Source organism: Phascolarctos cinereus, unplaced genomic scaffold, assembly GCF_003287225.1.
Source record: "Phascolarctos cinereus isolate Bilbo 61053 unplaced genomic scaffold, phaCin_HiC Scaffold_4;HRSCAF=312, whole genome shotgun sequence".
Classification (NCBI taxonomy): domain Eukaryota; kingdom Metazoa; phylum Chordata; class Mammalia; order Diprotodontia; family Phascolarctidae; genus Phascolarctos; species Phascolarctos cinereus.
This window is the reverse complement of record NW_027555847.1, coordinates 375,050,311-375,071,860: the sequence shown is the minus strand read 5'-3', so window position 1 is coordinate 375,071,860 and position 21,550 is coordinate 375,050,311. Positions and strand designations below refer to the sequence as shown.

The 21,550-nt window shown below is 42.1% G+C and overlaps 1 protein-coding gene across 7 annotated transcripts in view; it reads left to right on the top strand.

Annotated features, from left to right (window-relative positions):
* The window catches only part of CTIF (cap binding complex dependent translation initiation factor), a 479,887-nt gene that overhangs the window by 49,357 nt on the left and 408,980 nt on the right, over positions 1-21,550 (top strand). For 6 of the 7 annotated variants that reach the window (XM_078153268.1, XM_078153266.1, XM_078153265.1 and 3 more), the window contains exon 2: positions 5,093-5,232. The exons of the other annotated variant lie outside the window; for it this stretch is intronic. The gene's annotated coding sequence lies outside the window, so the exon portion shown is untranslated. The remainder of the gene's footprint in view (positions 1-5,092; positions 5,233-21,550) is intronic. 7 annotated transcript variants of the gene reach the window in all.

Sequence of the window (21,550 nt, the reverse complement as noted above, 5' to 3'; positions counted from 1 at the left end):
CTTTCATCCTGGCTGCCGGCCCAGCCCTGTGTTACTCACCTGAAGGGAATTTGGAAGAGGCAGAAGTCAGAGTAGCCCTCACCTTTAAAGAATTGATACCTTAGTGAGACAGAATGCTTAACTAAGAGCAGAATAATGATGTGGGAGTCTTTTAATCAGGAACTTGAAAAAGGACAGTAAGTAGGCTTACCTGTAGTTCTTGGTCTACAGTGGGGAAGAGTGATACTCTAGGACATCATGGGACGAACCTCTGGCTACCTGATTATGTGGGGGTGGATTAGATTGAGGCTGTCTCATTACTAGGTATCAGTTCACCTGGTCTTAGCATTCCCTGTTCAGATCCCTCTAGGGGAGCAAGCAGCTTCCACTTTTCTCAGGGGGCACAAATTGTCTCTGTTAAACCTTCCAAATACTTGTAAATAAGCCTGAGGCTTCATACCAGGCCATGTGAAGCTTTACATTTTGCTTCCAACTTAAATCTTTCTGGTACCTAGCCAGTGGATTTTCTCAGCCAACAGGATCTTGTTGCAGCCAGAGGACTCAGTTAACCTTCATGTCGGCAGGAGTCACTTTTTTTTGTTGTGGTAGGGGAAAAAAAATCCGTGGTGAACAGGCATGTAATGTGGTTGTCCATATGCTTTCCAATGCCATTAGCAGATTGCTTCTGTCACACCTACAACTTAAGGTGTCATAGTTTTAAATAGGCCCAAGGACTTTAGTAAGATGCTGTTTTATTACAACCCTAAATGACAGGGCCTCTTACATTCGGGTTTTACAAAATAGTACAAAGTTAACTCAGACACAGATCAACTCAAAGCAAAGCTCGTTACCTGTAAATGTGTATAGGATCTTCAGAAGGGGGAATATAGGAAGGCCCATATCATATCTGAACAAGTGCTTTCCCATTTGTACATGGTTTGCATATACCTGCCCAACCTATGGTTTTTGTTATTCGGTAGTTTTTAAACTAAATGTGTTTTCATTTATGCCAGGAGTTTTCTCCCATGTAACTTCTGTTCTGTGGTTTTCTGTATCCACATGAAGTTCCTGGGTTCTGCAGATTCCTGCAGGGAAAAAAAATAGGAGAAAAGGGGTTACCCAGAGCTTGACAAAAAGTACACAGCAACTCCTCCGGCAGCTAGTATTTTAAACAACATTTGTCTGCCTTTTAAAGGAATGATATTAATGTTTTTAAAATGGTGTTTGCACTTGCTCCTCGAAACTTTCTCTTCCCTTGGTTTCTGTGATACTGCACTGATCTAATTCTCCTTTTACCTTCATGATCAGGCTTCTCTTTCTTTCCTTGGCTCCTTTTCCTGACCCTTAGATTTTTTCCCTGAGATCTTTTTCTCATCCTGGGTAAACTCTTTTCCTTAGTGATCTCATTCTCTCACATGGCTTCCCCACCTCCAGTTGTTGGTGGCCTCCCTCCAGTCAGAATATGCTTATAGTTGGGAACATGGTGGGGGTGTTTCTCCTGATTGAACTCTCACTCCTGCTGGGGGAAAACTGTTTAACTTTTGTCTTTGTGTCTCCAGTGTTTATCACAGTGCCCAGCACATAGTAGGAACTTAATAAATATCTGTTGCTGATTGCCTAATCTGCTTCTTCAGGCCTGACCTTTCCCTGGAGCTCTAGTCCTCCATCTTTAATTGCCTTATGGGCATCTCAGTCGGATCATTTGATCAGTTCAATCAGTTAGCATTTATTAATGCTAACTTACTGTGTTAGACAAAAAAAAAATCCGAATACAGTCGCTCTCCTCCCAGAGCTTACTTATTAGATAAGACATGAATAAATACAAAATATGTACAAAGGGACATCAAAGTCATTTGGAGGAAGGGCACTAATAATTGGGTGGGTGGGGGTGGTTCAGGAGAGTTGTCTTGTAGGGGTGGCACTTGGGCTGAGCTTCACAGCAAGTGAGGGATTCTAAAAGGTGGAGGTGAAGAGAGAGTGCATCCCAGGTGTGGGGACAGATGCCCTGGGTAAAGACATACAGATGGAAGTGGGAGAAGAGCAAAGAGGCAGGCCACTTTGGCTGACATTAATGGAAATAATGTTTCATAAACTTGGAAATGTAGGATGAACCCAGATCCTGAAGGGATTAAGTGCTGAACAAAAGGGTATATATTTTTATCCTAGCAGGAATAGGGAGCCCTAGGGTTTCTTGAGCATGGGAGTGATATCTTTACCTGTATATCTTAATCAAAACCATAAAACTTATTTTGTCTGTAACTGGATTCATTATCTTCCTCTGAAAACCTGCTCCTCCTTCCAGTTTTCTTTTTTCTGTTAATGATATTGCTATATTCTTAGTGATCCTGGTTCAAAACCCCTAGTGATCTTTGTTCCCTCTCTCTTTTGCTCCCTTGCATATCTCATCAAGTCTTTTCTGTTCTTCCTTCATAATATTTTTCGTCCATCCATTCTTTTTTTGTTTCCATAGCCACCACCCTATTTTAGACACCAAGTACCTCTTGCTTAGACTATTATAATTGTCATCAATGTTTCTCTCTCTATCCTGTCTCTCACTCTTCAAATAAATAAGAATTTTTTTTTGTTCAGTTTCAATTGTGTTCAACTTTTTGTGATCCCATTTGGGATTTTCTTGGCAAAGATACTGGATTGGTGTGCCGTTTCCTTCTCTAGCTTGTTTTATAGATGAGGAAACTGGGGCAAACAGGGTTAAGTGACTTGCCCGTGGTCACACAGCTAGCGAGTGTCTGAGGCCAGATTTGAACTCAGGAAGAAGTCAGGAAGCCTCCAGGCTCAGCATTCCATGTGCTATGACATCACCTAGCTGCCCAGCCAATGAGAAATAGTATGGTGTTAGTAAGGAAAGTGTTGGATCTGGACTCAGAAGTCCTTGTTTTATATCCTAGCTCTGCTACTTTCTACCTGAATAAGCTTAAAAAAGTCTTTTTCCCTCTCTTGGCCTCAGTTTCCACATATGTAGAATAGTATGGTTGGACTAGATGACCTAAATTCCTTTAGTTCCGGTCCCTCTCACATGATACCTCAAGGAACTCCTTAGAATCATAGAATCCTCAGTGACCCTCATTCAGTCTGTAGTATAAACCTAATTTATAATTAATGGCAAATGGTAGTAAGCCTCTACTTGAAAACAGTAAGGAAAAAAAAACCCTGTAATTTTGTGAGCATCGTCATGGGGGAACTCTTGGAGCAATGATGATCATAGCCAGCCTGTTATTTAGTAGATAAGCCTAGGGAGATGTCTGAGGTATGTAGGTTATTCAGTGTGTCCAAGGTCATGCGAGTAACATGGTCAGTGGCGGTGTTTGACTCCAAGTCTAGCATCCTACCCACTGTCAGCACTGGCTCTGAAAACCTTCACTGATGGGAAATTTATTACTGCTGAAGACAGACCTTCTGTTTTTAAACAGCTCTATTTGTTTTAGAGTTCTTTTGTTATTGATGTTGACCTAAAATTTGCCTCCCTTTGACTTTTGCCTGTTGGTGATAGTTCTGCCATTTGGGAAAGACTCAGCTCTGAAAATGTCACTCCTTTGGTTCAGACTTTTTAGGACTTTAGTTCCCACCAGATAAACTGGAGACTCCTTGGATTTTTTGTTTTTGTAGGTCTTAGGTTGTGATTTTGTAGGTCTTTCTAGATGTGTCCTCAAGTTATCTTTCCAGCCTTGTCTTTTACTATTACTCTGCATATATTCTATTTTCCAGCCATACTGGACTACTCCCACTCATCTGATTTCTCTACTAAACCTTGTCTGAATCCTGCCAGCCCTGTGCCTTAATACGTGTTTACCATTCTCCCTCTCTCCCTCCCCCCTCTCTCCCTCCCTGTCTCTTTCTCCCCTCTCTTCCTCTCTCTTTCTCTCTCTTCCTCTCCTCTCTCCCTTTCTTCTCCTCTTCTCTCCCCTCCTCTCTCTTCTCTTCTCTCTCCTCTCTTTCTCTCCAAACACACACACACACACACACACACACACACACACACACACACACACACACACACACACATATACATGCACACCCCCCTTTTTAAAATACTTTCTTTAAAACTTCAAGGATATAGATAGTCAGTGGTGTTCATGAGTTTATGTGACCAAAAACTGATAAACAACTCTCTGGTGATGAGTAATTCTGATACTTAAACAGGATGTCCATACTCAAGTCAACTCTGGGTCTGTACTTGAAGCCTCTCCAAATTGGTAGGACCCTCCCACTGCTTGTGCTCCATTAAATAGTTTTTGGGGATCCAGGTTCAGCTTTACATATCTGAGTAAGACTTTAGTAGAGGATTAAATGAATGAATGAAATCATTATATTTTATGGTACTTGGTTTAAATTTTCAAAGAATTCCATTTTATTTAAAAGTAGAATGTTTTGATGATTTGAGTTTTTTTTTTCCTTTTTAATGTGCAGTTCAATGAAAATATTTTTTTTCTCATTTGTTCCCGTGGCACATTTCTGCCTTTCACTACTGTGGTCCCTGGAAGTGGAGGGAGGAGGACGTAGGTGTAGAGGTGAGAGTGAGAGGTGGGGAAGGAATGTCCAGAGGGTTTATAAAAGGGATTTTTTTTCCCCCTCAGTACCAGAGGGCACTGGGTAGTGGTGTGCTGGTAAATGTTTAACAACCAGCTCTCTCTCCACCAAAAAATGTACTCAGAATCACTTTTTTTTTGTAGGCAATCAGGGTTAAGTGACTTGCCTAGGGTCACACAATTAGTAAGTATCATGTGTCTGAGGCCTGATTTGAGCTCGGGGCCTCCCGATTCCAGGGCCAGTGCTCTATTCACTGTGCCACCTAGCTGCCACCTCAGGATCACTTTTAAGTTTAATTTGCATGGTTAATATTTCCCCCATCACTTTCTTAAGGCTAGACAATCAACAACAAAATAACCAAGCCCTGATTTCTGGCATTTGCTGCTCTTCAAGGTGTAGCTGCATCACAATGAAGGCATCAGCACTTTAGGGTTGAGCGCTGAGCAGCTCATACACAGAGAGAAAACAAGGACGTTGGTGGAGTTCTTTTCATTTGTGTCAGAGCTCAGCTTGCAAAGTGTCTTCTCTTCCCACCTTCCTCAGCCTTTCTTCACCTGCTTTCTTCCAGATCCTTTGTGGGATTTCCATTGAGTTCTTCCTGGATTGGACGCTTCATCCTGTACTAGCTTAGGAGTTTTGCTGGGAGAGATCCTGTTTCAGGCGCTAGACGACTGTGTCCCCTCGGCTCCCTGGGAAGCACAGAGAGTGGTAATTATTCTTATTTGGAAGCATGAACTGCTTCTTGTTTTTCCTCAAAAGCCAATTAGGTGTATCAACAGAAGTTATTTAGTATGGGAAAAACTGAAAAAGAGTTTTGAGTTTTATCAAACACAAGATTCCCCCAGACTTATGCAGGTGGAAACTGTCAGGAGTATGATATTGGAAAAAGGCCTTTTCTTACCCCAACGATGAATGCCTATTAACTCAGTGTACTTAGCTTTGTTTTTCCCTAGTCTCTTGCATTGTCTGAGAGGGGAGACAGGAGGGAGGAGGTTTTTTAGACATGGTAGCTTATTGCATGCTCAGCAGGAAGCTTAGGGATCTCCAAGCTACATACTACCTGTCTTGTCCATTTTATAAGCAGAGAGACTGAAGTGTGAATGGGAGACAATAGGGAGAGGATAGAAGAGACTCTAAGACCTTTTAAGTTTCACTTGCTTTCTCTGTGACCTTAGGCAAGTGTTAACTACAATTCCTCCTGCAGTAAATTCATGTTGACCAACATTCATGTATACTCTTTGTTTGTATGTAGATGTATATGCATCATGACTCAAGGTCCAAAAAGCCTCATTAATATCTATAATTAGGGAGAAATTAACAAATTTACAAAATAGCCTTTGGTTCTCAAGGTAAATTAATAGGATCATAGATAAAAAAGTGGAGGGAACCTTTGAGGTGATCTGCTCCAAACCCCTCATTCTATGAATCAGTAAACTGAAGTCAGGATATTAAGTTATATGATCAAGTAAGTGAGTATCAAGCTGAGAGGATTTGAACTCAGATCCTTTGACTCTGTATCCAGAGCACTTTTACTAAAACCTCTATTTATTAAAAATTAGCTTTAGAAAGAAAAGGTCAGACAGAAATGCAATACTTACTCAGCATCGTATGGTGGAAAGAACACTATATTAGAGGTCTGAAGACCTGGATTCCTTTTCCAGCTGTCATCAAACAGCTGTGTGACCTTGGCTCATTCATCTGTCCCTCAGGGCCTGCTGTGCTCTCTGCAAGATGAGATGGTTGGACTGAGGGACCTCTAAAGTCCCCTTGCAGCCCCAGTGTGTTATGATTGTTTATAGAAGCTTGTTTATTTTATATTTTACATGACCTTGAACATTGGAAAAGTTCTCCTTTTAACCCCGATGACACTCATAGCAGGGAAAGGTTTCTATATTTGTTTTCTTGTGTCATAGACCTGAGAAACCAATAGAGAATTGGGCCTTTGTTTTCCACTGTGAGGGGATTATCATCCATTTAGAGGCAGCCCTGCTGCCATGTGGATATTGGGAAAGAACTAGGCCCCACCAAGCCAAAAGGAGAGACACAGTTCAGGTGGAATTTTCTTTTGTTTTGGGGGGGGTTCCCCCACTCTCTTGCCTGTCCACATACATTTTTATTATGAAGCTTAAAAAAAAAGCATTTTATGGGAGCAGTGAGTGGGCTACCTTGGCTGGCATGGTGCTTATCTATTATTTTGACAGGCTTTTGGTTTCTCTAAGAACACATCTTTCATCCTTTTCCTCTTTCCCTCTTCATCCCCTTCCTTGTTCACTGATATCCCTTTTTTGTGTGTGATTTTTTTTTGGGGGGGGTACATGTGATTTTGCTCCATAGAATTCTTTGGCATTAGCCAGTATAAATATTGGGAACTAATCAGGAAAAGAGCCATCTCTGTGATGAAATTCATCTGATGTGCATTTTCTAGGCTAATCAGATGTAGTCAAAGTGTCGCCATTTAATAGTGGACAATAAAGACTAGTATAAATCTTGTTCTGTGGAGACCAGAAAGATTGGTGTGTGATGCATGGACCTCCAGGAAAAAACAAAACAAAACCCAAAACATGTGGAGTTTTGCCCATATAGGCCTTTTAAAATTCTTGCCCTTAAGCTTTACATCCATGTACACAAAAAACCTGAAGGTTTGCTGAGGCAGGGAGGGGAAGATAAGGAATATTTTTTCTCCTTTACTACATTGGAGGAGAAAACACTTTCAAAGAGGCTGCCAGAAGCGCTACTAATACCTAAAACCTCCTGCCTCCCAGTTTGTATATTTAAGTGTCTGTATATGAAAGGCCTTTAAATGGCAATTCTTTAATAGCACAGAACAGCTATGAGACCTTTAGGAGGCCCCAAAGAGAATGATTTTGTGGGAAATTACTTCAGAAAATTGATTAAGCTTGGCTCAGCCCTGGACATGTTTCTATATCTCACATGTCCCTGAGCAGAAGGGCCATCTGAAAACCAAACTGAGTTGAGTCAGACAAAGGCATGGGAGGATGGGGCTGGGCAGCCTGCTGGGCTTAGTTCATGTTTTGCTCCACTCACAGGATACCTCATTGTTATCCCCTGAATGATGCAGGAGAAGTGAAATGACTGGTGTGAGCTTCAGTGGAGGCCTGTCATGCTGGAGTGGGGAAAAGTGGCCAGGACTGATGGGGGATGGGGGGAAGAGGAGAGAAAAGAGGTTGACAGCAGAGCTCAGGAGAGGAATGTGACTGGCCAAGAAAATATAGAAGCAGTTGACGTCATGGAAAGATTACTGGATTTAAAATGAGGAGATCTAGGTTTCAATAAAGGTTTATACATGAATTATATGGCCATGGGCAAAAGAAAACCTCAGTTTCCTTATCTTCAATTCGATCTTTCAAATATTTTTTAAATGAGAATGAATGGTTTGTTCAAAAGAAAGAATTTTGTAATCTTTTATTTTGGAGAGAGGTGGGGCCCATACCTGCGCTTTTATTGCTCTAAGGAGCTCCCAGAGGGGAAACTCCTCTCGCCCTGGAGATCTGTACTTATTTTGCCTTTTATAGCCTTAGAGAGTTGCTTGGGGCATTGAGAAGTTAAGCAGTTAATCCAGGGTCACACAACTGGTATGGGTCAAAGGAAGCTGCCAAAGAGGCAGCTTCTCTATCTGCTATGTTAAGTTGCCTCTCAGTTACCTTTAAAGTCGATTGTTATTACAATCTATAGGTTACAAGTGATGGCTGCACCAAAGGTGTGATAGAGTGAGAGGTGCAGTCAGGTGACTTAGGTTTGTTTCTTAGTACCTGTGTGAAGTTGGGCAAATAGCTTTCAAAAATACTCTCTGGGCCTCAGTTTTCTTATTTGTTAAATGAGGAGGCTGGATGAAATGATTCCTGTAATCTCTTCTATCTCTGAGTCTTATGAGCCAGAATGTAGGAAGGGATTTGTATTTTGAAATGCAGAGGTAGGAAGGTCCCCTATTTCTTCAGAGACCCTATCCAGAATGACATTTTCTTTTTATGCTTTTTTTCTCCTTTTATGTTGTTCATTTGTTTCAGTTATGTCCTAGTGGTGTTCTGCCTTATGTTCTGTCCACTGTCACTATCTCTAGATCAGGTCTACATCACCTCCATCCTGAACTCCTGGAATTGTCACTGATATGGAAACATTCATGGATTTGTTAATAGGTATTGCTGTCAATAGAAACTATCAATACACAGAAATTTAAGAGGGAAAACCCAGGTTTATTATATGCTTCAGCATAGGCTCAGAATTCTTAATTAGCCAAGCAATGTACAGAGATTTCCTCAAGTTTATATAGTCTCCAGTTATATCAGAGGAAGAAAAGAGGAAAAAAAAGGGTACGGTTTTGGATTTGTAGCTGCCAGAAGGAGAAAAGGATTTATAGCCACCAAAAGAAAAAAGTAGAAATTTACATTTCAAAGATAATTGAGGAAGAAATACCGCACAGTCTGATTTATCAATATACAGTAAGAAGGGGCAATCTAGGAAAATTCTTTTGCCCTTGTCCTTCTCCTTAAATGTGTAGAAGTAATTGAGTCTTAGCTGACTTAGCACACTGTGATAAGGGAATCCTTAGCCAGTTATGAATCTTTCTTCACAATTATTAAAGTGGCTGAGCTGGACCACCCTCCTCCCTCAAATAAGAAACTCTTACAATATCACCTAAATCAGGGATGGGAAGCCTGTGACCTCGAGGCCATGTGTGGCCCTCTACGTCTTCAAGTTTGGCCCTTTGACTGAATCCAAACTTCGCAGAACATATCCCCTTAATAAAAGGATTTGTCCTGTGAAACTTGGACTCAGTCAAAGGGCTGCACTTGATGACCCAGAGGGCACATATGGCCTTGAGGCCACAGGTTCCCCACCCCTGACCTAAATGATTCTCCCATCTCTCCCTCATCCAGTCTGTTCTTGGGTCATTGCAGAGCAGTCTTCTTAAAGCACAGTTCTGATTATGTTACTGTCTTCTGCAGAATTTTTCAGTAGCTCCCCATCATCTACAGGCTAATGTCTGAACCCCTTGTGTTGGCATTCAAAGCAGGCCATGTTCGGATTCCAGTCTACCTTTTCTGGGTGCCATGTTTCAGAAGGGACATCGATAAACTGAAATTTATCCAGAGAAGGGTGACCAGAATGGTAAGGGTATACCATACCATTCCATATAAGGATCAGTTGAGGGATCAGAAATGTTTAATCTGGAAAAGCCCAGAGGAGATAGGCTCACTGTCTTTAAATATTTGTCATGTGGACTTTCTTTGCTTGGATCTTGAAGGCAACAAAAATTCCTAACAGTAACTGCCAAGAAGTGAAGATGGGCTGCCCGGAGGTGGGGAGGTAATGAGTTTTTCTGTCCCTGGGGTAGTGGAAAGGATTCATGCTGCAGTTAGAAGTTGGATTATATTACTTCTGAAGTCCTTTTGGGCCCTAATATTCTATCTTTTTCAATCTTATTGTTTATAATTTTCTCATTTTTTTTTCCAGCTCAAAAATTTATTTATTTTTGCATTGTTTCTCAATACCTTACCCTGTGCTGCAGCCAAATTGGGTTACTTGAAATCCCTTTTAAGGAAACTCTCTTTCTCGTCTCTACTTATTGACATTCCCAAGATCTGTTAGGGGCTTGCTATCTAATTTGAAAGTTGAGGCTACCACATGTGAAACAACCAGAAAACTATATATTTTCCAGCCCTAAAAGCTAGTAGCTAGTGGCACAGTGTGGATAGAGCATTGGGCCTGGAGTCGAGTTGGAGAAGACCCAAGTTCAAATCTGGCCTCAGTCATTTATTAGCTGTGTGATCCTGGGCAAATCACTTATCCTCTGTCTGCCTCAGTTTCCTCAACTGTAAAATGAGAATCATAATAGCACCTACCCAACCAAGGTTGCTGCGAGGATCAAATGGAACAATATTTGTAAAAACTCTTAGCACAGTGTCTGGCCCATAGTAGGTGCTTAGTAAATGATTATTATCTCCCCTTCCCTTCCCCAGGTCCTTTTTTTCCTCTTATGCCCTTAGAGGCAGGAATGAGCATAACCTGACTGCAGGGGTGGGAGAAGGGGGAAGAGGAGGGAGTGTTGACAGTGAGACCAGCCTAATTCTCTCTGCTCCAGGTCCTGCCCAGTGGCCACCACTGTTCTGTGTTGGCCAGCATGTGTCAAAACCTGAATGCAGAAGATTAGGAATGAGTGGACTCACATTTCATAGGTTAGCATGACAGCCTGAGGCCACATCTCCCTGGCTTCACCTCCATGACTTTGGGGCAAAGTCTCCTGCCTTCCCTTTAAGTTGAAGTAGCTACCAAAGCCATGACAGCTCAGTCACTCAAGGTCTTGTTCTTTGGTAACAGGATGGGCTTGGTAATAGCTAGTTCTTGCTCTTGCAGACTTCAGGCAGTCTCAGGTGCAATCAAAATTGTCCCCATTGCAGATGATCCTTAAGAAATCAGGTAGATTCTGAAACAGTCCCCCATTGGGAGATTTGGACAGAGTCTGTTAAAACAGAGCCAACATTTGAGAGGTAATGTTCTAGGGGAGAACAGATAAATAAATCATTCAGAGCCTTTGGAGGAGAGGCGGGGTAAGAGAGAGGGTACAAAGGCTGTTCCATTAGGCTAGAAGTCTGATATAATCACCAAACTCCGTTTCTCCCTAGGAGGACCTGGCAGTGTCCTTTTTGAGCTGGGAACAATCCAAATACAGATTGCTTGGGTTAGGGTGGTTTCTGCAGTAAGTGAAAGAATGGAAAAATGAGATTTTCCCTTCTCTCCCTAAAAAAAAGAAAAAAAAGAAAGAGAAAAAAAGAAAGAAAAAGCTGAGGATTTTGAGTCCCTCCCCCAACCCTGCAGTGCAGGTGGTTTGTTTGAGAAGATGATGGGAGTTTCCTTCAGTTCACCAGAATACAGCTTGGCAGGCAAAACCCATCTGGAAAATTAGCTTGTGTTCATCTAACCTGGTTCTGGGGAAGGCTGAGAGGAAAAGAGGAGTGACTTTTCTGGAGTTGACAGTAGTAAAAGCTGGGAATGAGTCCTGACTGGCAGACCCCAAACCCCATTGGTCTCACCCCTCCCCACCCCTGCTTTTGAGGGGTATTTGGAGTCTAAGGCAGAGATGGCGATCTTGGTTTGTGTTCCATTTCTGCAGCTTAGGGCAGTAGCTGGATTTGCCAGATACAGTTGTAGCTTGACACACCTACCTTCTGGTTCTTCTCGATGAATCATTCATTCTCACCTCCTAAGCCTGAGTGAGCCTCCATTGACAAAGCCCTGGGATGGCAAATCAGGAAGCTCTTCCTCTCTCACCTTCTTTTTTTTCTTGTATTAAAATAGCACAGCTTTTCATGGTGTCTAGGTATACCAGCCAGTGATGGGTGTGATATAAATCCTTAGATGTGTGGAGGGGGCTTGCTCTGAGTGTATCCATGTGGTTATAAGGACTGTTTCTCTTTCTTGCTCATTCAGATTTAGATTCATCTGGGACAATTTTTCTTGCTGCTACTGAATGTCTGCCTTCACATACCCACACCTCATAACACATACCCCATTTCTTCTTCCACAGAATTTCTTACATCTCTGCTCAAACAGTCACCCTAGTTTCAGGCCCTCATCCCCTCTCTCCTGCACCATTGTAATGGCCTCTTTTCTGGTTTCTCCATTTCAATGAAGAAACTCCGCTCTCCTCTCTTCATTCAGTTGTCAAAATGATTTTCCTAAAGTACAGTTCTAACCATGTAATTCCCCAATTCATTGAACTCCATTGGCCTCTTATTGACTGTAGTATCAAATATTATTTTATTTTTAGTTTATCCCTTCTTAATTTTTATTTTTTGTACATTTTATGATATATAAATATATAATGATAATACTGTTATATATAATTATCAAGATATATGTATATAATTTGTAAATAACCAAATATACATATGGGCAGCTAGGTAGTGCAGTGGTTAGAATGCTGGGCCTGTAGTCAGGAAGATTATCTTCCTGAGTTCAAATCTGGCTTCAGACAATTACTAGTTGTATGACCCTGGGCAAGTTACTTCACCCTGTTGGCCTCAGTTTCCTCATCTGTAAAATGAGCTGGAGAAGGAAATGGCAAACCACTCTAGTATCTTTGCAAAGAAAACCCCAAATGGGGTCATGAAGAGTCAGACATGACTGAAAATGACTGAAATGTTGGTTCTGTTTTAACAGACTCTGTTCACATCTCCTAATGGGGGATTGTTTCAGAATCTACCTGATTTCTTAAGGATCATCTGCAGTGAGGACAACCTTGGTTGCACCTGAGACTGCCTGAAGTCTGCAGGAGCAAGAACTAGCTATTACCAAGCCCATCCTATTACCGAAGAACAAGACCTTGAGTGACTGAGCTGTCATGGCTTTGGTAGCTACTTCAACTTAATGGGAGAGCAGGAAGCCTTGCTCCAAAATCATGGAAGTGAAGCCAGGGAGATGTGGCCTCTGGCTGTCACACTAACCTATGAAATGTGAGTCCACTCATTCCTAATCTTCTGCATTCAGGTTTTGACACAAATACTGGCCAACACGGTGGTGGCCACTGGGCAGGACCTGGAGCAGAGAGAATTAGGCTGGTCTCACTGTCAACACTCCCTCCTCTTCTCCGTTCTCCCACCCCCTGCAGTCAGGTTATGCTCATTCCTGCCTCTAAGGGCATAAGAGGAAAAAAAGGACCTGGGGAAGGGAAGGGGAGATAATAATCATTTACTAAGCACCTACTATGGGCCAGACACTGTGCTAAGAGTTTTTACAAATATTGTTCCATTTGATCCTCGCAGCAACCTTGGTTGGGTAGGTGCTATTATGATTCTCATTTTACAGTTGAGGAAACTGAGGCAGACAGAGAATAAGTGATTTGCCCAAGATTACACAACTAATAAATATCTGAAGTTAGACTTCTTTTTTTTTTGTTTGTTTGTTTTATTTTTAGGCAATTGGGGTTAAGTGACTTGCCCAGGGTCACACAGCTAGTAAGTGTTTGGTCTGAGGCTGTATTTGAACTCAGGTCTTCCTGACTTCAGGGCCGGTGCTCTATCCACTGCACCACCTAGTTGCCCCTGAAGTTAGACTTCTGAGGCTATAGAGAAATAAGAAGAGTGCTACAGATGTGTAATGTTACATGTGCTTTCAGATGAAGTTACTATATTGTCCATTTTACTTAATTGTTTTGCTTTATTGCAAGAGACCTCTATGGAACTGGGGTAATCTAGAAATGCTTGTAATATAAAGACAAAATACATCAGTCACCCTAAAAATGATCAGAGATGAGATTTGAACTCAGATACTCTGATTTCAAAACCATTGCTCTTTCCACCGTGGGCCACAGACGTATTGAGAATTGCAACTGGACCTTCTAGGCCTTCTTTCCTTTGGGATTGTGGCCATAGAATACCACTAACGATATTGTCAGATACAACTGATGAGCTCATTAGTTTTGCTGAATTTTTTTGGAGGGTCCTTTAAAAATTGTTACGAGGGATGGCTTGCTGGGTAAACGAGGGGAGGAAAATATTCATAAATTAAGATGATGAAAACATATCAAGAAAGCTAAGTTGTTTTTTTTTGTTTGCTTATTTTGAAAGAAGAGCTGGGTTTTACTTAGATCTTTTGACTCCAACTTATCATTATAGTGCTTTTTCCACTATCCCATGCTACTTTTCTGTTGTGTCAGTACTGCTTTTGTGGCTTTTATCATGTCACAGGCTTGAGAATGGTGTATTTACTGTCTTAGCTATAGTAATAGAACTTCTGTGAATAATCCACTGTGCTGGTTTAGAAATTGAATAATCAACCAGCCCTGTGAAGATAGTATCTTGTCTTCTGAATGTCCACAACTCATGCTCTATATTCAACAAAAATCCAGCATGAGTTTCCTTCTAATCCATTGTTTGGACCTGTCAGGTTGGTCTCATCTGGCTCATCTGCCCCTTCCCCATCCCTCTTTTCCTCATACCCTTAGCCGAAGGGCATTGTCTTCTGTTTTGGGTTTCAAAGGTGCAGGTATTATTTTGGAAAAGTCTCTTTCCCTCTCTGGGTCTCAATTTCCTTATCTCTACAGTGTGGGAATTGAATTGACTGGCTTCTGAGGTCCCTTCCAGCTCTGACATTTGGTGATTCCATCAGCTTTCACATTGGCAGCTCCCATGTGTTGGTTTGGAAATTTCCTTTCCATACTAACATTCCTACCGTCTTTACTCTCTGATATCTCTGAAAACCACTGGAACTTCCTCTAGGAGAGGCAGACAGAAGAATGAAAGGGTAGATGCTGTTAGTGAACTATTGAAGGTAGAGGGAAATGAATCGAGCATTTTAATAACTGAACCAAAATAGAACATTCAAGTTATTGGAAAAGAGGTCCAAAAACTCTTAGTAGATTACATAGAAGGATAGAGGGTCAGGATCCTGTGACCTCCAAGGACAGGCACATTTAAAAGAATGGGGATGACCTAAGAAGGTGTCAGAAAGGATTCATCCGAATTTGAGCCATCATATTCATCCAGTGGACTTTGTTTCCAAGACCTCAGGCATCTCTAAACATAACCCAACATACGTGACTTCCCCATGGTTACAGAAGTTCAGAAACTCTGACACAAAGGGACATCATTTCCCCTTGAAAGATTCTTTACTTGATGCCTTCTATGCCTGTCTTTGTGCTAGAACAACCAAAAACATCAGCCCAGAGGTACTTCCTTATTTTATCCTCAGACTTCAGGAAGCCCCAGAACAGGGAGGGGTCAGTGTTGGTCTCTGAGTTTGTCATCTGCAGCTTGGGCTTTGCCAGCCTTAGCAAGCCAGTTTTGAGATGATCTAATTTAGTTCCCTTGTTGACATAAACCTGAAAGCATGAGCACCTTGCTACTTTAGAGTGTTTGTTTTCCTATGTATTTGATTTATTTAGCAATTATCTACTGCATACCTGCTGTGTGCCCAGCACTGGATGAGGCACCAGGGGGCATGTGAGATAAGGAGAAGGCATGACCTGTCCTTGCTGTGAAGAATCTTAAGAAAACAATGATAAGAGTGACTTATGTTTATAAAGGGTTTTAAGGCTTACCGAGTGCCTTTTAAAGATTCATTTGGGAAGACAAGACATACACAGAGGAACAGTTAGTGCCAGTCTGAGGCTGTGCATGAGAGTAAATGACGGTGTATTTGGCACACAGAGTGAGTAGGCACCCAGGAGAGCTCAGCAAGTCCTTTGCTAGTCTGTCCTAGAAGGCTTCTCAGACAAGGTGAGATGTTAGCTGGGCTTCTGAGGGCAACAAGGATTCCATGGGCAGAGGAGGGAAGAAGATGATATTCCATGCAGGGGAAAAGTGAGCACTTGGTGGTCTTCATGGCCCCTCCCCCTTCCTCTTATATCTTTTCTTGGACAACATTATTGTACTTGGAATCTGAAGACCTAGGTTTGGTCCCTATTTGGACACTTATTTATTAGCTGAGTGACTACCAACAAGTCACATAACCTGTCTGAGCCTCAGTTTCCTCATCTATTAAATGGAGGTTATTATTTTACACCCACACCCACTCCCCCCCCCGCACCCCTCTACCCTGAAGTGTTGCAGTGAGGAAGGCACTCTGTAACTCGACAACCTTATGTTGATGAGCTTCTATTGGTGGTACAAACAGAGGCTCAGAGACAGTGGGCAAAGGGAAAATGGGAAAAGGGAGAATAAGCATTTATATAGTGCCTTCTGTATGCCTGGTACTGTGCTAACCTTTTCAGAAATATTATCTCATAACAACCTGGGTGGTGGGTGTTCTTATTATGCAGATTTTGCATTGTGGAAACTGAGGCAAATAGCGGTTAAGTAACTTGCCCATGTAGTAAGGTTTAAAGCCATATTTAAATTTAGATCCTCCTGAATCCAGGCCCAGTACTTTGTCATCTGTACTACCTAGCTCTCTCTATAGAAGGGACGTGGGAAGTTACATACTTCTTGGGAGCAGCAGTGAAATTTCTGTATGAAGATCTCCTGAGAATAGCCAAAAGGATTTCTCTAGTTGTACACAAATACCTTGGTCCACTTTTTAATTGTAAATGCATTCTGAAGGATATGCCAGCTTAAACCTGAGTGCCTTATGTCTCCTTGGAGACCGTTGGATAAATGGACCTTCTCATTTGTGCCTGCTACTGCAGAGGTGGGGAACCTGTGGCCTTGAGGCCACCTGTGGCCTTCTGGGTCCTTGGGTACGGCCTTTTGATTGAGTCCAAGTTTTACAGAACAAATCCTTTTACTAAGAGGATTTGTTCTGTGAAGTTTGGATTCAGTCAGAGGGCTGCACTTGAGGACCTAGAGGGCCACATGTGGACTCAAGGCCGCAGGTTCCCTATCCTTGTGCTAGTATGATGGAATTACTTGGTTTTTGGAAGGCTATGTTGAAGTTTACAATACGGTAGAAAGAGTAATGAATTTGGAGTCCAAGAAGGACCTAGGATTGAAACCTTGTTCTGCTGCTTGCTATGCATATGACCTTAAGTAAGTCACTTAACTTTTGGAGGCCTCAGTTTCTTCATCTGTACCACAGAATCAGTCAGTCAATTAGCATTTATTAGAATTGGAAGGAGCTTCAGAAGTAAGTTGTCTAATCTCACTGGTACTTGAATGAGCATCTTCTCTACCCCATGCTGGACAAGTGGTCATCCATTCTCTGATTAAAGACCTCCAACAATGAGAAACTGACTTTGTCCAAAGATGGCCCACTTCACTTTTTGTCTCTGGCCCAAATCTGCTTCTCTATAACTTCTACCCATTGTTTCCAGTTCTGCCCTCTAGGGCCAGCTAGAACAAATATTCTTCTAGTGTCAGCTCTTCAGATATTCATCAAATAACTACTAATTCTCCATCAAGTTAAATATCCATAGTTTTTTCAACTGATCCTCATATAGCATGGTTTCTAAGCCCTTCACCATCATGGTAGCTGTATACTGTATGTTTTCCAGTTTGTCAATATCCATACTAAAATATGGTACCCAGGGTATCCTCATGTCCTGCTGGTGGAGCAATGAACTAATTCAGCCATTCTAGAAGGCATTTGGAACTTTGCCTAAAAAGCTATTAAACAGTGCGTACCCTCTGACCTAGTGATACTAGTTTATACCTCAAAGAGATAAAAGAAAGAGGCAAAGGATCCACGTGAACAAAAATATGTATAGCAACTCTTTTTGTGGTGGCAAGGAATTAGAAACCAAAAGGATGCCTATCAATAGGGAATGGCTGATTGTGATAGAATACTATGGTGCTGTAAGAAATATAGAGGGGATTGTTTCAGAAAAACCTAGGAAGACTTTTATGAACAGATACAAAGTGAAGTGAGAAGATCAAAAGAACAATTTATAGAGTAATAGCAACAGTATAAAGATAATCAACTTGAAAGACTTAGTAACTCTATGGACCTAAAGACCGACCACAGTTCCCAAGGACTCACAAGGAAACATGCTGCCCGCCTCCAGACAGAGGAGGATGGACTCAGTGTGTCGACTGAAGCATATTTTCTTCTCTTTTTCTTTCTGCTTTTGGATATGGCTAACGCAGAAACTTGTTTTGTATGACTATACATATTTGTAACGGGTTTTGTTTTTCTTACCTTTCTCAATGGTCAGGGAAGGGGGAGGGAAAGAATTTGTAACTGAAAATAAAATTGAATGTAGAAAAAGTAAAATAAAATATGGTACGGGAAGTGAAAGTAATACTCTAGATGTGGTTTGACCAGGACAACCCACAAAAACCAAACTGTGCAGTAGACCTATCATCAAAACCCTTTCTCAACACTAGACCTTCATTAATGTTTAAAATCACATTTGCTGTTTTGATTACCATATCCCACTGTTGATTCTTTTTTTTTGGGGGGGGGGCTAGGCAGTGGGGTTAAGTGACTTGCCCAGGGTCACACTGCTAGTAAGTGTTTATGTGTGTGAGGCCGGACTTGAACTCAGGTCCTCTTGAATCCAGGGCCGCTGCTCTGTTCACTGTGCCACCTAGCTGCCCCACCCACTGTTGATTCTTTCTGATTGACCAGGACACTCGAGTTCCCTGGGCTTTGGTATCTTCATTTGTCAAGTGGACATGTCCCTTCCAACTCTAAATTTTATGATCCTGATTATCTCTAACATCAGTTATGTTGCCACCAGATTCTAGCATTGGGGTTCTAGAACCTCAATGACCGTTTAGTCTGACCCTTATACAAATGAGAATCCCTGTTATAATACACACAAGTGGTCGCCCAGAATCTGCTTGAAGCCCTTCATAACCTGGCTCCCTCCTACTTTTCGGTTTTCTTATCCCTCTTTCCCCCCTATGTACACCCTTTAATCCAGTGATATTGATCTCCTGGATGTTCCTGGAACAAGACACTCCATCTCCCTGCTCTGGACGTTTTCTCTGGCTGGAATGCTCTCCCTTCTCATCTCTGCCTCCTGGCTTCCTTTAAGTCCCAGCTAAAATCCCATCTTCTGCAGAAAGCCTTTTCCAACCCCTCTTACTTCTAGTGCCTTCCTTCTGTTCATTGTTTCCCATTTATTCTGTATTTAACTTATTTGTTCCTATTTGTTTGCACATTGTTTCCCCCATTAGACTGGAATCCCCTTGATAGCCTCTTTTTCTATCTCCAGAGCTTAGCGCAGTGTGTGTGGTACATAGTCAGTGCTTAATAAATGTTGATTGATTGACGCAGACCTCCAGTGAGAGAGGACTCATCGTGCCCTCTGAAGCGACTCCTTCTGCCTCTGGATAACTCTGATTGTGTGGAAGTTTTTTCTTACATGGGTCCTACATCTCTGTCTCAGCAACTTTTATCCATTGCTTCTCGGTCTGCTCTTTGGAGTAAGTCTAATCCCTCTTGCGTATGGTAGTCTTTAAGGTATTTGAAGGCAATTCTCAGTCCTCCTCTCCCCACCTCCCAGTCTTCTCTTCTTCAGGCCCAAACTCTCTGGTTCCTTCAGGGGAATCCTCATGTTGTATAAACTCAAGATCCGTCACTCTTCTGTTCAGCCTCCTCTGCCTGTTCTTTAGTTTTTCAGTGTCCTTCTTAGAGGGTTGTTGTTGTTCAGGCATTTTTTAGTCATGTCTGAGTCTTCATGACCCCATTTGGGGTTTTCTTGGCAGAGATTCTGGAGTGATTTCCATTTCCTTATTCTGCATATTTGACAGATGAGGAAACCGAAGCAAACAGAGTTAAATGACTTGTCCAGGGTCACACAGCTAGTAAATGTCTGAGGTCAGATTTGAACTCAGTCCCTCCTGACTCCAGCCGTGGCACTCTTATCTACTGTGCCACCTAGCTGCCCCTTCCTAGAGGGAGCTTTGTATAAAAAGTGGAGGTGGGAGGAAGAAAATCATCCCAAAATATGCAGCTGGTGGAGGCAGAAATAGGGAAATGTTCATTAGTGCTCTGATCCTATGACTATTCAGGTTGCAAAGTGTTTGGGTTTCATACACTTAAGTACTGCACTTTCTAAATCCTCAGGCATAGGCAGACTCTTCTCAGGTGGATCTGGGGTAGGTTTGTCATTAACACAGGGGAACATTAGGGAAAGTTAGAAGGTGCTGTCTTTACAAATAAAGGATCTTTTCCCCTTGTCTCCAGAGAACTGGAAACAGTTCTCTGCAAACAGCTGCCTTTGTAGGGCACAGAAGTTAAACCTAGACCCATGACTCAGCTCTCGTGCAAAGCTTTCTGGGATTTCAGGTACGACTGAGTTGAGCTCCATTGGCCTAGTAGTACAGCAGGTAAGAGATACACTTTTCTGAGTCTCCTATGTCTGTTTGGTCACTTGCCTTGGTGAGATAGAAGATTATATGTTGTTTGTATGTTTCTTTTATGACATGAGAGAAGGATTATTTTTGTTCTGCTGGGCCTTAGAGGGTAGAGCTGAGAGCAGTGAGTGGAAGCTGGAGAGTGGCAGATTTGGTCCTGAGCTAAAAGATTATTTTTTTTAAAATGGAATTGTAGAATCTTAGCATTTGGGACCCTTAAAGATCCTCTAGTCCAGAGGTGTCAAACTTGTGGCCAGCAAAACTCCCGAGTGCAACCAAACAGATTAAAATGAAATTGGGAAATGTTTAACAAAATAAATAAAAATATAATACGACATAATGTTAACATATGGTTTTCTAAGTCAATATATGGTCTGCTGGGAGTTTGTCACTACTAGGTTCTAGTCTAAATCCTTTATTTTCCAGATGAGGTGAATGAAGCCAGAGAGGGGAAGGTTGGCCCAGAGTCACTCAGCTGATTTGTGGGAATGCTACAACCTGAACTGTGCATTCTGACTCTGAGTTCAGAGCTCGTTTTACAGTGTTACTTGATGTCTTCCCCCCCCCCCCTTTCTGACCCTCCTCTCTTTAGATGACAGAGTTTTGAGGGCAGCTACCTTGGGAGTCCACTTCTTTTGTATCCTGCCCAGTGCCTAACATGGTGTCCTGCACATACCGTATGGAGTGAAAAAGTGATTGGCATAGTGATTATTAGAAAAGTTTGATAAGCATTGCTACTCCTCACCCTTCCATATCTTGTCTACTGTGCTCAGTTTCCCTGGGCATTAGAGCAGAAGAGAAGGAAGTAACAACCAAATGTACAGTCTTTATTCTGAGACAAAACACCTGCCCTATAGCCTGGTCTTTTTTTTTTTCCTTAACCTGGTGAACTTGTTTGTCAGTCTGCTGAGCTTAGAGGCATGAGCTAGCCCTGCATAGACAGCTGGATGCTTCTGTCCACGCCTAGCTGGGCCTTCATCTGACCCCTTTAGTACTTTAAAGCCAAAAAATGCCAGCTTCAATCCCAAACCAATAATCCCTCAGGCCAGAGACCTCCATCTCTCCTGACCATCCACTTTTATAATACTTTACTTCTGGTACAAAGGTACCAGAGATTTAAATTATTACGGGAAGGGGGAGGTAGGAATAGTGTGAGGAGAGAAGAAAGAAACGTCTGTGTCTGTCACCCTTCCCTGTATAGTCCAACCCCTTCACTTTACAGGAGAGGAAACTGATGTCAAGAAAAGTGAAGTGACATGCCCAAGGTC